This window comes from Haliotis cracherodii, unplaced genomic scaffold, assembly GCF_022045235.1.
Source record: "Haliotis cracherodii isolate W230 unplaced genomic scaffold, xgHalCrac1.p SCAF_12, whole genome shotgun sequence".
NCBI lineage: Eukaryota > Metazoa > Mollusca > Gastropoda > Lepetellida > Haliotidae > Haliotis > Haliotis cracherodii.
In genome coordinates, this window is record NW_027266267.1 from 24,600,067 (window position 1) to 24,614,801 (window position 14,735).

A 14,735-nucleotide genomic window follows, 5' to 3' on the forward strand; every position below is an offset into this window, starting at 1 on the left:
CCCATGGTAATGTGATAATCACTGTAGTATATTGGGAACTGAATCATATAGAGACCTGTAGTATATTGAGAACTGTAGCATGTTGAGAACTGTAGTATATTGAGAACTGTATCATTTGGAGAACTGTACTGTATCACTCTCTGGACAGTTGTCTGCTAGCCGTTGAACATGTATGTTCCATCTTGCTAAAGCCTTGATTACTGTGGTGTTGTACAGGTATCGATCTTCGGGAGGTGACCCGTTTGATAGCAAAGACAATCAATGCGTGGAGGAAGCGTCTCAGGTAAGTTTGTACCTTACATATTCCACAACTATTAATCCCTGGCTATATAACCCTTATAACATAATATCTGCAGTGCAGGTCATTTGTCGTGTAAATGTATTATAACAGCTATTAAAAGCGCATTGTCGCGTTTATTAACGTAGGTTATATCCTTTTATTCAGCGATACTGACACAATAATATTCAATAACAATGACAATGGATACTCGAAACCTGCAGCCGTATTGAAACTCTAGGGTAGTGTTCAGGCAGTACATTAATATACAAAGCATATCAGAAATATATCATGGAACAGTGAGTCACAGCTAGTTATAGTTCCAGCTGTGTGTTGTCACAAACGCGTGCGTTCCTAATTTTGTTTTAGAAATGAGAAATGCACAGAGTTATAGATATGTTCATTTCCATATTGATTAACATCTGATGTGTTCGCACTGAATGCGTTGTCAGATATACACATGCAAAGAACGTGATTTGACTGCGGGATAACTGCTGTAAAACATTCAGGTACAGTGAATGTCGGACCTGCTTAGAATATTGCACATATTGAATGACACGCATTGCTCATGCATCCCTGTGTTGTGACTAGGAACACGGACCCGAGGAGCTATTATGGTAGGTAGGTATACACTGTTTCCTCAGCTGATCCGTGGCGCAAGAGGCTGTATGCCAAAGAATAGGGTTAGAATTGGTTCTGGACCGATTTCGAGGTTTAGCGGATAGAGCGTCTGCACAGAGAGGGCGGAAGTGTCGGTGCAGAATTGTAGTGTAGACGAACTGTAGCACATTGAGAACTGTAGCATATGGAAAAGCGTAGCGTATGGAAACAGTACTAAATTGATTCCTACAGTGTATGAAGATCTTTGGCATTTATATAGAATTCTACTGAAGGGATACCCCCCAGTATATGAACTGTAGCATAAAAACAATTGTAGTGAATGAATCTAGTAGCATATGGAGAACTGTAGCATAAGGAGGCATGTCGTATATGGAGAACTGTAGTCTATTGCGAACTTTATCGTAAAGAGACCTGTAGTATATGGAAAACTAGTATGTTGAGAACTGTATCATATGAAGAACTATTGAATATTGAGAGCTGTTGAATATTGAGGACTGCTTCATGTGGAGAAATGTACTATATTGAGAACTGTATCATATAGAGACCTGTAGTATATGGAAACCGGTTCTTTATTGAGAACTGTATCAAGTAGGGACCTGTACTATATTGAGAACTGTATCAAGTAGGGAACTGTACTATATTGAGAACTGTATCATGTAGGGACCTGTAGTATATTGAGAACTGTATCATGTGGAGAACTGTACTATATTGAGAACTGTATCATATGGAAACCTGAAGTATATTGAGAACTGTATTATATGAAGAACTATTGAATATTGAGGACTGTATCTCGTGGAGAAATGTACTATATTGTGAACTGTATCATATGGAAACCTGTAGTATATCGAGAACTGTATTATATGGACATCTGTAGTACATTGCGAACTATATTACATAGAAATCTGTAGTATACTGAGAAATGAATTATATGGAAACTTGTAGTATTTTGAGAACTGTATCATATGGAGACCTTTAGTATAGTGAGAACTGTATTATATGAAGAATTGTTGAATACTGAGAACTGTTGCATATGGAAAACTGCAGAATATTGAGGACTGTATCATTTGGAGAAAAGTACTATATGGAGAACTGTATCATATGGATACCTGTACTATATTGTAAATTGTATCATATGGAAACCTGTTGTATTTTGAGAACAGTATGATATGGAGACATGTACTATATTGAGAACTGTATAATATAGAAACCTGTAGTATCTTGACAACTGTACCATATGGAGACCTCTACTATATTGAGAACTGTATCATATAGAAACCTGTAGTATCTTGAGAACTGTACCATATGGAGACCTCTACTATATTGAGAACTGTATCATATGGACAACTGTAGTATTTTGGGAACTGTATCATATGAAAACCTTTTGTATATCGAGAACTGTTTTATTTTGAAATCTGTAGTGTATTGAAAACAGTATTATATGGAGAACTGTTGAATATTGAGGCCTGTATCATGTGGCGAAATGTACTATATTGAGAGCTGTATCATATCGAAACCTGCAGTATATTGAGAACTGTATCACATGGAAACCTGTGGTATATTGAGAACTGTATTATATGAAGAACTGTTGAATATGGAGAACTGTTGAATATTGTGGACTATATCATGTGGGGAAATGTACTGTATTGAGAACTGTATCATATGGATACCTGTAGTATATTGTGAACTGTATCATATGGAAACCTGTACTATATTGAGAATTGTATTATATGAAGAACTGTTGAATATTGAGGAGTGTATCATTTGGATAAATGTACCATATTGAGAACTGTATCATATGGAGAACTGTAGTATATTGAGAACTGTATCATGTGGAGACATGTAGTATATGGATACCTGTAGTTTATTGAGGACTGTATCATATGGAAACCTGTAGTATATTGAGAACTGTATCAAATGAAGAACTATATAGAGGTATACTGGAACTGTAGTAAACGGTGACAGGTAACCTATGGAGAACTGTAGAAAATTGATGACTGTAGGATAAGGAGGCGTGTTGTTTGTTGTGACAAAACCAACTCAAATATTTCAAAAATCTTTTACGTTCAACAATCACCGTTGCCTTACCTAATGATGAAAGGAAGATACTAACACACCAACACCAAATATATATTGTCTTACTTTGGAAATAGGTACATATAAAACGCCAGAACCGAGAATAATCAGACCCGATTAGCCACCGAAACAAATTTCATTTGGCGTAAAAGGCGAAATAGTGGGGGGAATTATATTAAAGTATCAGTATCTATATACGTTAATAATATGACACGATGCCTTATACATATGTTATAATTAAGATCTTGAAAGGAACATTAACTACAGTTGCGTTCATCCACTATCCGCCCATAACCATAAGCAAATGAATATACAATTGCATGATATCACACTGTGAAAATAACTCCAAATACATTTAATCAATGACCAGATCGTTAGGCAGTAGCATCTGGCAAGTATCTGCACATCACAGGGGTTAGGCCTAGTTAACGTAATATTTGTTTGGGCCATTTGACGTTCGACTGCAGTTTTCTAAGTAGTCAATAACCATTGTGTAGTTTAGTCGTTATGAGTCGTGGTTAGTCGTTGTTCAGTCGTCATTTGGCGTTGTTTACCAGTCATTAATCGTTGGTTAGTCGTCATTAGTCGTTGTTTAGTCGTTGGTTACTCGTCATCAGTCGTGGTTCAGTCGTTGTTCAGTCGTCATTTGTCATTGTTTTGGCGTTTTTTAGTCGTCATTAGTCGTGATTTAGTCGTTGCTTAGTCGTTATTTACTCGTCGTTGTTTAGTCATTAGTCGTTGTGTACGCGTGGTTTAGTCATTAGTCGCTGTGTACTCGTTGTTAAGTCATCAGTCGTTGTGTACGCGTGGTTTAGTCATTAGTCGTTGTGTACTCGTTGTTTAGTCATTAGTCGTTGTGTACTCGTTGTTTAATCATTAGTCGTTGTGTACTCGTTGTTAAGTCATTAGTCGTTGTGTACTCGTCGTTTAGTCATTAGTCGTTGTGTATTCTTTGTTTAGTCGTTTAATCGTTATGTGATCGTGATTAGTCGTTCTTTAATCGCAATTTGTCGTTGTTTAAGCGGCATATGCATGTACCACAATGTGTAAAATACTGGGTATGAATACTGTTTGTGTATGAAGTACACATGACACTAGCACGATGTAACACGAGCACGTCACGACCTTACGACAAATATAACACGAGTTTATCACGATGTCAGTGCGATGCCACTACGAAATCATACCGATGTTGGCACGATATAGAGGTAGTTACGAGCTTACTACGACATTAACACGATATCTACGACTTTATCGACCGCCTTTGTGATCTAGTGGTAGAGCGTCCGCCCGGATAGAGAAAGGTCCGGGGACCAAAATCTCGCGCGTTTTAATGGCATTCGCATCATGAGCAACACAGTTCTTATCATAGCAACTTGACATACCAGCAGCTGCAGCTGACTGCTGGTATCTACAAGTTTTCCTGCAGCAACTACGACAACATTCTACTACAACAACGACATCATGTGCTACACAAGAAACTGATAATCATCAACCGTAACAGCCACCACAACCACTACTACGACCACTAACTACCACCACTAGTATCACCACCACTACTACCATCACAACCGCCACTACCACCACTACCACCACTACCACCACTACCACCACCACTACTACCATCACAACCGCCACTACTACCACCACCACCACTACTAGTGCTACTACAAAAAATAGTTGATTTCTAGAACTACGCCTACTACTGCTACTGTATGGAGAGAGTCGAATTGTAACATCAGTATGATTTTACGTAATATCATACCCAGCGCGATACAAGACAGCCAGTATTCGTTACATTTGGAAGGTTTCTGGTCGTATTAAAATTTAACCCTAAAGAAATCCAACTTGCTGACTGCTGGTATCCAGTACAGACGGTATGCGTGTGTGGATTAACGTTGGGCCTGTATTATGGTGGGGTGACAGTGCTGAGCTTATCATCATCACCTTCCTCCTAGACCTCCTCCTGTTCCTTCTCCTGGTCCCTGACAAAAGGACCAGTAATGCTAGGTTTGTTACGTAAGGGTATAATTTGAAGCAACTGATCTATTTTGACATTCATTGTTCTTTTGTGTACTGTCGTAAGTTGTTTTCATTGTTTTCGTCTCTCTTTTAGTGTTAGCCTGTCGGTATCGACATATTTTTTAGCAATCTATGAGATCTGTTATTTCTATATTTTCGATTAAGTTATAATCCAATTCATGATTGCATGTTTAACAAAGGTTTAACAAATTGTAGTTGCTACATCAACATTGACAACTGACGTAAAATAGTCATTGAGAGCTTCAGCTTTATCAAAATTTGACAATGCTTGAGTTAATGTGTTGTATCGGGTTTTGTCTCATGCATGATAATATATAGATAAGTCCTTTAGAAATGTAAAACAATGAGACTTTTCCTGTAGTTCCTAAATCGATTCTCAGAACAAGCGGTACCTTTGCTAAGCAATATAGTGTAGCCACTTTCATATGTACCCATGCGCATGAAATCTGAAGACCTCATTGTTATTTACTACGTGCTGGCGTCCATAACCATGATTTTATATCTGAGCCTTTTATCCTGCCACATATTGATGCCAAGATCGATGTCGACGTCAGAACGTTGGAATAGGCCTTTTAGCCCAACATCATTGATTCTTCTGCTATTCATAGGTGCTAACGTAGTCAAGGCTGTTAATTGAGGCTTTCAGATCCATCAACTTGAAAGCTGGTACGGGACGTGAAAATAAAACATGACTTCGCCATGTGATGATCACTGTGGTGAGAAAACCCTCATACTGTAAACCTGGCGTATTTAAAAAGCATATTTTGCCATTTCACAGATATTTTTGACGGCCTTGACTAGTATTTTAGTACATACAGAAAGGCACAGGGGAATAAAGTGAGCGGTGTTTGTGGTAATGTTACGCATATAATTATTGTCAAATTGTCATATAGGCCGTCTGGATTCCTAATATGTCTAAACTGCTAGTGCTACAATAATTACAACTACCACGACTTCTTCTACAAGTTTTCCTGCAGCAACTACGACAACATTCTACTACAACAACGACATCATGTGCTACACAAGAAACTGATAATCATCAACCGTAACAGCCACCACAACCACTACTACGACCACTAACTACCACCACTAGTATCACCACCACTACTACCATCACAACCGCCACTACCACCACTACCACCACCACTACTAGTGCTACTACAAAAAATAGTTGATTTCTAGAACTACGCCTACTATTGCTACTGTATGGAGAGAGTCGAATTGTAACATCAGTATGATTTTACGTAATATCATACCCAGCGCGATACAAGACAGCCAGTATTCGTTACATTTGGAAGGTTTCTGGTCGTATTAAAATTTAACCCTAAAGAAATCCAACTTGCTGACATGTCGATCTCACGCAAGTATCACACACAAACACAGACGTACGTACTGTTAGGTTTGCTGTCGTATGAGAACTTCCATATGTTCTTCGTTCCCAGCACAAATAATGCTGGAGCTCGGAACATCTTCTACGTTTCAAAAGGTGTCGTTTTCATTATTGAAATGTGCATAATCACTGACAGTCATGTCTTTTCAATAAGACTTGATATGGTTCGTCACATGTAAATAGCTCCTCAAGTTTATTGTAAGCTATCCAGAACAGGTCACGTCGACATATCTGAACAATGCGAGCATACAGAAATATGTATATTGACATTTAAATTAAGTCCTTCCTTTTGACAGAATAACTAAATATATTCTACTTGCCAGTTTGAGCGCTTATCTGTATGTGACTGTTGCTACATAATTTAGATTAACTGTGCTGTTAGAGGGGGCTATACACCAAGAGCATCAGTAGTGTTCGAGGGGTTTACACAGCATGGATATAGAAGTTTTAGAGGGGTTTATACAGCGTGGATATCAGCAGAGTTAGGGGTGGCTATATAGCATGGATATCAGCAGAGTTAGGGGGGTCTGTATAACATGGATATCAGCAGTGTTAGGGTGGGTCTATATAGCATGGGTATCAGCAGTGTTGGATGGGTCTATATAACATGGATATCAGCAGTGTTAGGGTGGGTCTATATAACATGGATATCAGCAGTGTTAGAGGGGTCTATATAACATGGGTATCAGCAGTGTTGGATGGGTCTATATAGCATGGATATCAGCAGTGTTAGAGGGGTCTATATAACATGGATATCAGCAGTGTTGGATGGGTCTATATAACATGGATATCAGCAGTTTTTTTGGGGGGTCTATATTACATGGATATCAGCAGTGTTAGGGTGGGTCTATATAGCATGGATATCAGCAGTGTTAGAGGGGTCTATATAGCATGGATATCAGCAGTGTTAGAGGGGTCTATATAGCATGGATATCAGCAGTGTTAGAGGGGTCTATATAACATGGATAACAGCAGGGTTAGAGGGGTCTAAATAGCATGGATATCAGCAGTGTTAGAGGGGTCTATATAACATGGATATCAGCAGTTTTTTGGGGGGTCTATATAACATGGATATCAGCAGTGTTAGAGGGGTCTATATAGCATGGGTATCAGCAGTGTTAGAGGGGTCTATATAACATGGATATCAGCAGTGTTAGAGGGGTCTATATAGCATGGATATCACCAGTGTTAGAGGGGTCTAAATAGCATGGATATCATCAGTGTTAGAGGTGTCTATGTAGCATGGATATCATCAGTGTTAGAGGTGTCTATGTAGAATGGATATCTTCAGTGTTAGAGGGGTTTATATAGCATGGATATCAGCAGTATTAGAGGGGTATATGTAGCATGGATATCTTCAGTGTTAGGGTGGGTCTGTATTGAATGGATACCAGCAGTGTTAGAGGGGTCAACACATCAAGAGCAGCAGCAGTGTTAGAGGGGTATATGTAGCATGGATATCTTCAGTGTTAGTGGGGTCTATATAGCATGGATATCTTCAGTGTTAGTGGGGTCTATATAGCATGGATATCATCAGTGTTAGGGGTGTCCATACAGCATGGATATCTTCAGTGTTAGTGGGGTCTATATAGCATGAATATCGGCAGTGTTTTATATATTTTACTCCCGTGACAACCATGTTGAATGTGACACGATTTATCGAACCAAACGTCTGGCTGGGCCACGCCTTCATCACAATAGCTTTGGACGAGTGTGTTTGTTCACGCGTTCAGTCTCTGTGCTGGTTCATTGTTGAGACAAGGTACGAGGTAGGGGTTGGTAAGTCGTGCGTCGCTCACCCAGGGGTATCACTAAGGAGAAATACGGGACACTGCCGTGTACAGGTAAGATGTAAGAGACATTCTCGCGTTGTGGCGATTACAATCTGTGGAAACAAGTTAAATGTGAAAAAAGTACGAGAATGCAAGATCGCAAGGACGGGAGATTAGTCCAAAATCTCGAGTGCTCGCGATTTCATTTTACCACAAGCCGAGAAAGCGATATTTTGGACATAATGTAAGTAAGTATCACGTTCTTGCATTCTTGCATCTTTCGCGTATTCAGACGGCTTCCAAAGGCCGACATCGCGAAAACGGGAATATGATCCTTACGTTGTTCAGTACACACATGATGGCGTCGCTCGAGATTAAATCCATGTCAGTTACCCGTCCCTCGCCAAAGCTTGCATCTTTCCGTAACCCCAAAGAACAGTCGGCTGTGTGTGTAGGACATTGGGGGATTGCCTAAAAGTCGGGCCAAGAAAATTCGGGCCGGGCCGGGCCAGCGGGTAATACTAAAAATGGATTGCAGAATAATAAAACGAAACGCGCATATCTAGGCAGATCTCAAATGTCCACAAGCGTATAGTTTTGCTCATCTAATTGAGTTTGAAAAAAATGCATCTTCAACAATGTAATAAACTGATGATTATGACTACATACCGTGAGTCTCGTAGAAAAGTCAGTGTCTTGACTGTGTGTATTCTTTTATTAGAATGCTTCTCACCGACCTCGGCGTGTAGGGGTGTGATGTCCTGGGCAGGAAACGACAGTGTTTTGACTACTCTTCTTTCATTAATTAACGTGTTGGGCATCCCTAATTAACCTTTACTAATTCGTGTTAAACCAACACAGGATGTTTTCTGGAAGTGGATATTCGCGAATGTCAAAGGACTGACACGACACGTGTTAATAACTGTCCAAACACTTCTAAAGTTCCTAACATTCTTTATATCTAAAGATTAGTATTATATTTAATTATATACCACTTTATCGTCTCATATTTCAGTAGTTAAAGAAAACACAGAGCTCAAAGTGAAGCCTTTTATCACTCTACATTCTCAACATAGTCTCTATCAAAAGTGTTTGGCTTGTGTTAGGTCCGACTTGGCCCGGGCTGTCAAAATGCACTTTAAACACACAAATGTATCATCAAATGTCTTTAAATCTATAGACTAACATTATATCTACCTATATACAACTTTATAGTGTCTCAGTTTGCTGTACTTAAAGAAAACAAGGTGCTCAAAGTGAAGCCCTTTCCCCTCTACATCCTAGACATAGTCTCTATCAGAAGTGTTTGGATTGTGTTAGGTCCGACTTGGTCCGGGCTGTCAAAATCTTCTATAAACACAAAAATCTTAATTTAATTGTGTTTACATCTATAGATTTATATTAAATCTACCTATATACCACTTTATAATGTCACGGTACATCGTATTTAAAGAAAACAAGGGGCTCAAAGTGAAGCCCTTTTCCATCTACATTCTCAACATAGTCTATATCAGAAGTGTTTGGCTTGTGTTGGGTCCGACTTGGTACGGGCGGTCAAAATGCACTTTAAACACACAAATGTATCATCAAATGTCTTTAAATCTATAGACTAACATTATATCTACCTATATACAACATTATAGTGTCTCAGTTTGCTGTACTTAAAGAAAACAAGGTGCTCAAAGTGAAGCCCTTTCCCCTCTACATCCTAGACATAGTCTCTATCAGAAGTGTTTGGATTGTGTTAGGTCCGACTTGGTCCGGGCTGTCAAAATCTTCTATAAACACAAAAATCTTAATTTAATTGTGTTTACATCTATAGATTTATATTAAATCTACCTATATACCACTTTATAATGTCACGGTACATCGTATTTAAAGAAAACAAGGGGCTCAAAGTGAAGCCCTTGTCCATCTACATTATCAACATAGTCTCAATCAGAAGTGTTTGGCTTGTGTTGGGTCCGACTTGGCCCGGGCGGTCAAAATCTACTTTAAACGCACAGATGTATCTTCAAATGTGTTAACATCTATAGATTAGTATTAAATCTACCTATATACCACTTTATAATGTCACAGTACATCGTATTTAAAGAAAACAAGGTGCTCAAAGTGAAGCCTTTTTACTATATTTTATTAAGAAAATCTGTGTCAGAAGTGTTCGGTCCGACTTGGCCCGGGCTGTCAAAATCAACTTAAACCTCACAGATGTATCATCAAATGGATTCACATCTAACGATAAGTATTATATCTACCTAAATACCACTTTATAATGTCACAGTACATCGTATTTAAAGAAAACAAGGTGCTCAAAGTGAAGCCCCTTTCCCTCTACATTCTTAACATAGTCTCTATCAAAAGTGTTTGTCTTGTGTTGGGTCCGACATGGCCCGGGATGTCACAATCAACTTAAACCTCACAGATGCATCAGCAAATGTGTTAACATCTATAGATTAGTATTATATCTACATATATACCACTTTATAATGTCACAGTACATCGTATTTAAAGAAAACTCGTCCGTTAAAGTCAAACACTTTTACTGTATTTTCTTAAGAAAATCTGTCTTGTGTTGGGTCCGACTTGGCCCGGGCTGTCAAAATCAATTTTAAACTCACAAATGTTTCATCAAATGTGTTGACATCTATAGACTAGCATTATACCTACCTATATACCACTTTATAGTGTCTCAAGTCGCTGTATTTAAAGAAAACATGGTTCTCAAAGTGAAGCCATTTTCCCTCTACATTCTCAACATAGTCTCTATCAAAAGTGTTTGTCTTGTGATGGTCCGACTTGGCCCGGACTGTCAAAATCAACTTTAAGCACATAGATGTATCATCAAATGTGTTTACATCTGTAGCTTATTATTATATCTACCTATATACCACTTTATAATGTCACAGTACATCGTATTTAAAGAAAACAAGGGGCTCAAAGTGAAGCCCTTTTCCCTCTACATTCTCAACATAGTCTCTATCAAAAGTGTTTGGCTTGTGTTGGGTCCGACTTGGTCCGGGCTGTCAAAATAAACTTTAAACACATAGATGTATATTCAAATGTATTCACATCTATAAACGAGTTTAATATGTACCTATATACCACTTTATAGTGTCTCAGTACATCGTATATAAAGAAAACTGGTCCGTTAAAGTCAAACACGTTTACTGTATTTTCTTAAGAGAATCTCTCTCAGAGGTGTTGGGTCCGACTTGGCCCGGGCTGTCAAAATCAACTTAAACCTCACAGATGAATATTCAAATGTATTCACATGTATAAACGAGTAAATATCTACCTAAATACCACTTTAAAGAGTCAGCGTTCGCTGTATTTAAAGAAAACAACGTGCTCAAAGTGAAGCCATTTTCTCTCTACATTCTCAACATAGTCTCTATGTGTTTGGCTTGTGTTGGGTCCGACTTGGCCAGGGCTGTCAAAATCAACTTTAAACTCACGGATGTATCATCAAATGTGTTTATATCTATACCTTGTTTTCTTTAAATACGATGTACTGTGACGGGAACATAAACATTATAATGATAATGAGGATGATAGTTGTTTATGATGAGGATCATCACCATATTTTAACGTCTATGGTGTGATTAACAAGGAGGCCTTTCATGATTGAATTTAATCGTGCACTATTGCACATATTTATTTATCTGAAAAGAATGTCAAGACTGAAAACAAGTCATTCAATGGATTTTCCTAAACGACCCATTGATGCAGTACTGAATATCAATGTTAATGTTTATTTTGTTGATGGTGCTGGACGGTACAGAAATGAGTGTCAATCAAGCGAAGTGCCATCAAATCGACCCAGAACCAGTCACTTGCCACTCGAAAACGACAATGTGTGATTTTGTGTCAAAGTTGATGTCCAGCTTGACACAAACACAGTATCTTTGGCATGGTTCGATCCTCTTGTTACCGTAATGTGTGGTTTTGACTCCGAGACCATCAATGGTACGACCCAGAATATGCAGAGGGCGTCGTGGGAAATGATAATTACATATAAAATTCTTTGGAATACGCCCACATACAGAGTCAGACGTATCCAAGCGAACAAACCTGATATGGTCCTTTTTTGATAAATCCAATGAAAGCATTGTATAACCGATTTATCTGTTTCATTTGAAACTAAAGAGATTCAGGAGAAACAAAGAAAAGACAGTATGAGGACCGTACTAACGAAATGTCAAGCTATCTTCCCAAGTTGTTATATTCGCCATTCATGACAAAAATGAAAAATCCCGTTTCCTGGCGCTTAAAATAGTGTTTATATTAATTAAATTGCACTCATTTCCAAATATTCGAAATATTCCAGTGTCCATACCGTCCACTGTCCTTGAAGGATAATGATGACGTTGACGACAAAAACGACAACGACAACAACGATGTGCTGGATTGACTTTCAGAAAGCATATGATTCTGTCTGTTTGGGAATGTTTGGACATGTTGTAGAAATTTTCGTCAGTGTCCACATCGTCCACTATCCTGGAAGGTGTATCTTGCCACATATGTTTGCGGGTAGAGACACAAAACCAAATAAAGACATGACACATGCATGTGTATGCATACAATTTGGAATAATATGGACAGTTTACAATCCTAGACACATTCCACATTAAGCCATGTTAGATCATGTTTACACTGCTGTTTTATGTATGAGAACACAAGAAAGTACGGATTTGTCAGTCATTCAAGTCTCGGGTTCAGCATAGTTTTCGTATCTATTTTTAGTAAAAATCGTTAGGAGTTTTGCGATCAGGGTGTTAGTTGTCAATTATAGGTTCTTAAAATGCACTTTAATGAATCGTTGGAGTCTGTAACCTTGAGAAACGTTGTAATGTTATTAATACAAAAATCAGTAAAAGATAAAGCATATATTTTGTGACCGGAACTAGCATGTTCGAGGTAAAGTTTAAGTTTTGTGTACCATCAAAAGCATGCCAGTGATGACATTTCTTCAAAACATGACAAAATCCCTATCATCCACAACATGAGAGATATTGACCACGAATGTGTGTACCGAACTCTCGAACCTATTCTCCGATCACGACCGCCTCACCATAAAAATACATATAGATTTGGACCTGTGAAGATCAGGGTTAGAACAGATCTTCAGCAACCAATGCTTTATTAAAAGGCGACTATGGTTGTCGTTAGAGGCGACTAACGGGATCGAGTTGGTTGTCAGGCTCGCTGACTTGGTTGATTGGATGCATGTCATCTTATCCCAATTGTGTGGATTGATGCTCGTGATGTCAATCACTGGATTGTCAGGTCCAGACTTGATTATTTGCATGACCTCCCTCATATAGTTGGCATATTGCTGAGTGTGGCGTTAAACAAAAAAAAACATATAAATTTAACAGCTTATTTCAAATTCGAGATAAAAATACATAGCGCCATCTCGAACTCCCAGTCTGACTTTACAATAGAACTGTGTACCATGATATCGAAGTTTGAATTTGCCACCGTGACAGCTTTAAGAAATCTTAATTAGAATTTTACTTAACTGTAAACAATTCTCCTCGATACAGGTTTAGGAATCCGTAATGAAGTCAAAGAAAGTGATCATTTGCAACATTGTCAAACTTAGTTTCATCCACAGAAACCACGGACCTTTTTCGCAAAACTAAAATTCAACTCAATCCTTCACTTGTTTTTCTGTCACAATGTTTATTGATTATTACCTGCGAAATACATTTCAATTAGTCATCGAGATACATTTCAATTAGCCACACCTTACACCTGTTGTGTAATCGTATTTCTATGGATCTATAATACACAGTCTGTTACTCAGTTTTATTTTGCTTATTGACTTTCTACATAGGTGAACAGGCTAGGGACATTTATTTTACATGCAAACAACATGTTATTCAGGAAAATATAATTACATGATAGGGGTTTGTGAACACACAAATAATTATTTATTCAAACACCTCTCCCTTTAAAAAACATATATATTAACACACACAAATGGTTTTTACAAACAATAGTTGATTTTATGCTTCCAAACAAACCACACGCAAGCTATTGTTGAATTTTAAAATATAACCAAGGTAAATGTATCCACAATCATATTTAATCTCAAATATCGTTCTGTTCTATATAAATGTAACAAGTGAACTAACCATTTCAGTGGATCTCAACATGGACAAAACTGTTGGAGATGTTCAATGAGTGAATGTTTATTTAATGAAGTAAAAACGTAGATTCTTTCTTTTGGTAAATACATGTAGCTGTACATCTTATAGATGTTCCAAGAGAAAATGATATTATATCTGCCTATATACCACTTTATAGTGTCTCAGATCGCGGTATGTAAAGAAAACTTGGTGAAAACTTAAGTGGTATTTACATAGATATAGTTCTACCCTATAAATATAAACGCTATGCCGACAGATGGAAATTTGTATCGCGATAGCTAGAAGTATTTGATACGTTTCAAATCTTATTTCGTTTAACGATTGCTCTTTTATATGTTACCTAGATCAGCGACGCTTACACACAGCTCCACTTTCGGCATTTCAAACGATTTACTCCGAAATAC

The 14,735-nt window shown here is 38.0% G+C and overlaps 1 protein-coding gene across 2 annotated transcripts in view; it reads left to right on the forward strand.

The window, feature by feature from the left end:
- The first annotated feature begins 213 nt into the window (after window positions 1-213).
- Window positions 214-14,735, forward strand: part of LOC139457701 (beta-1,4-mannosyl-glycoprotein 4-beta-N-acetylglucosaminyltransferase-like) — a 36,308-nt gene continuing 21,786 nt past the window's right edge. Inside the window, exon 1 of one of the 2 annotated variants that reach the window (XM_071239056.1) lies at window positions 214-283. The gene's annotated coding sequence lies outside the window, so the exon portion shown is untranslated. Of the gene's footprint in view, window positions 284-8,172; window positions 8,249-14,735 lie in introns of those variants that run through there. The other variant, XM_071239054.1, reaches the window with a different exon arrangement.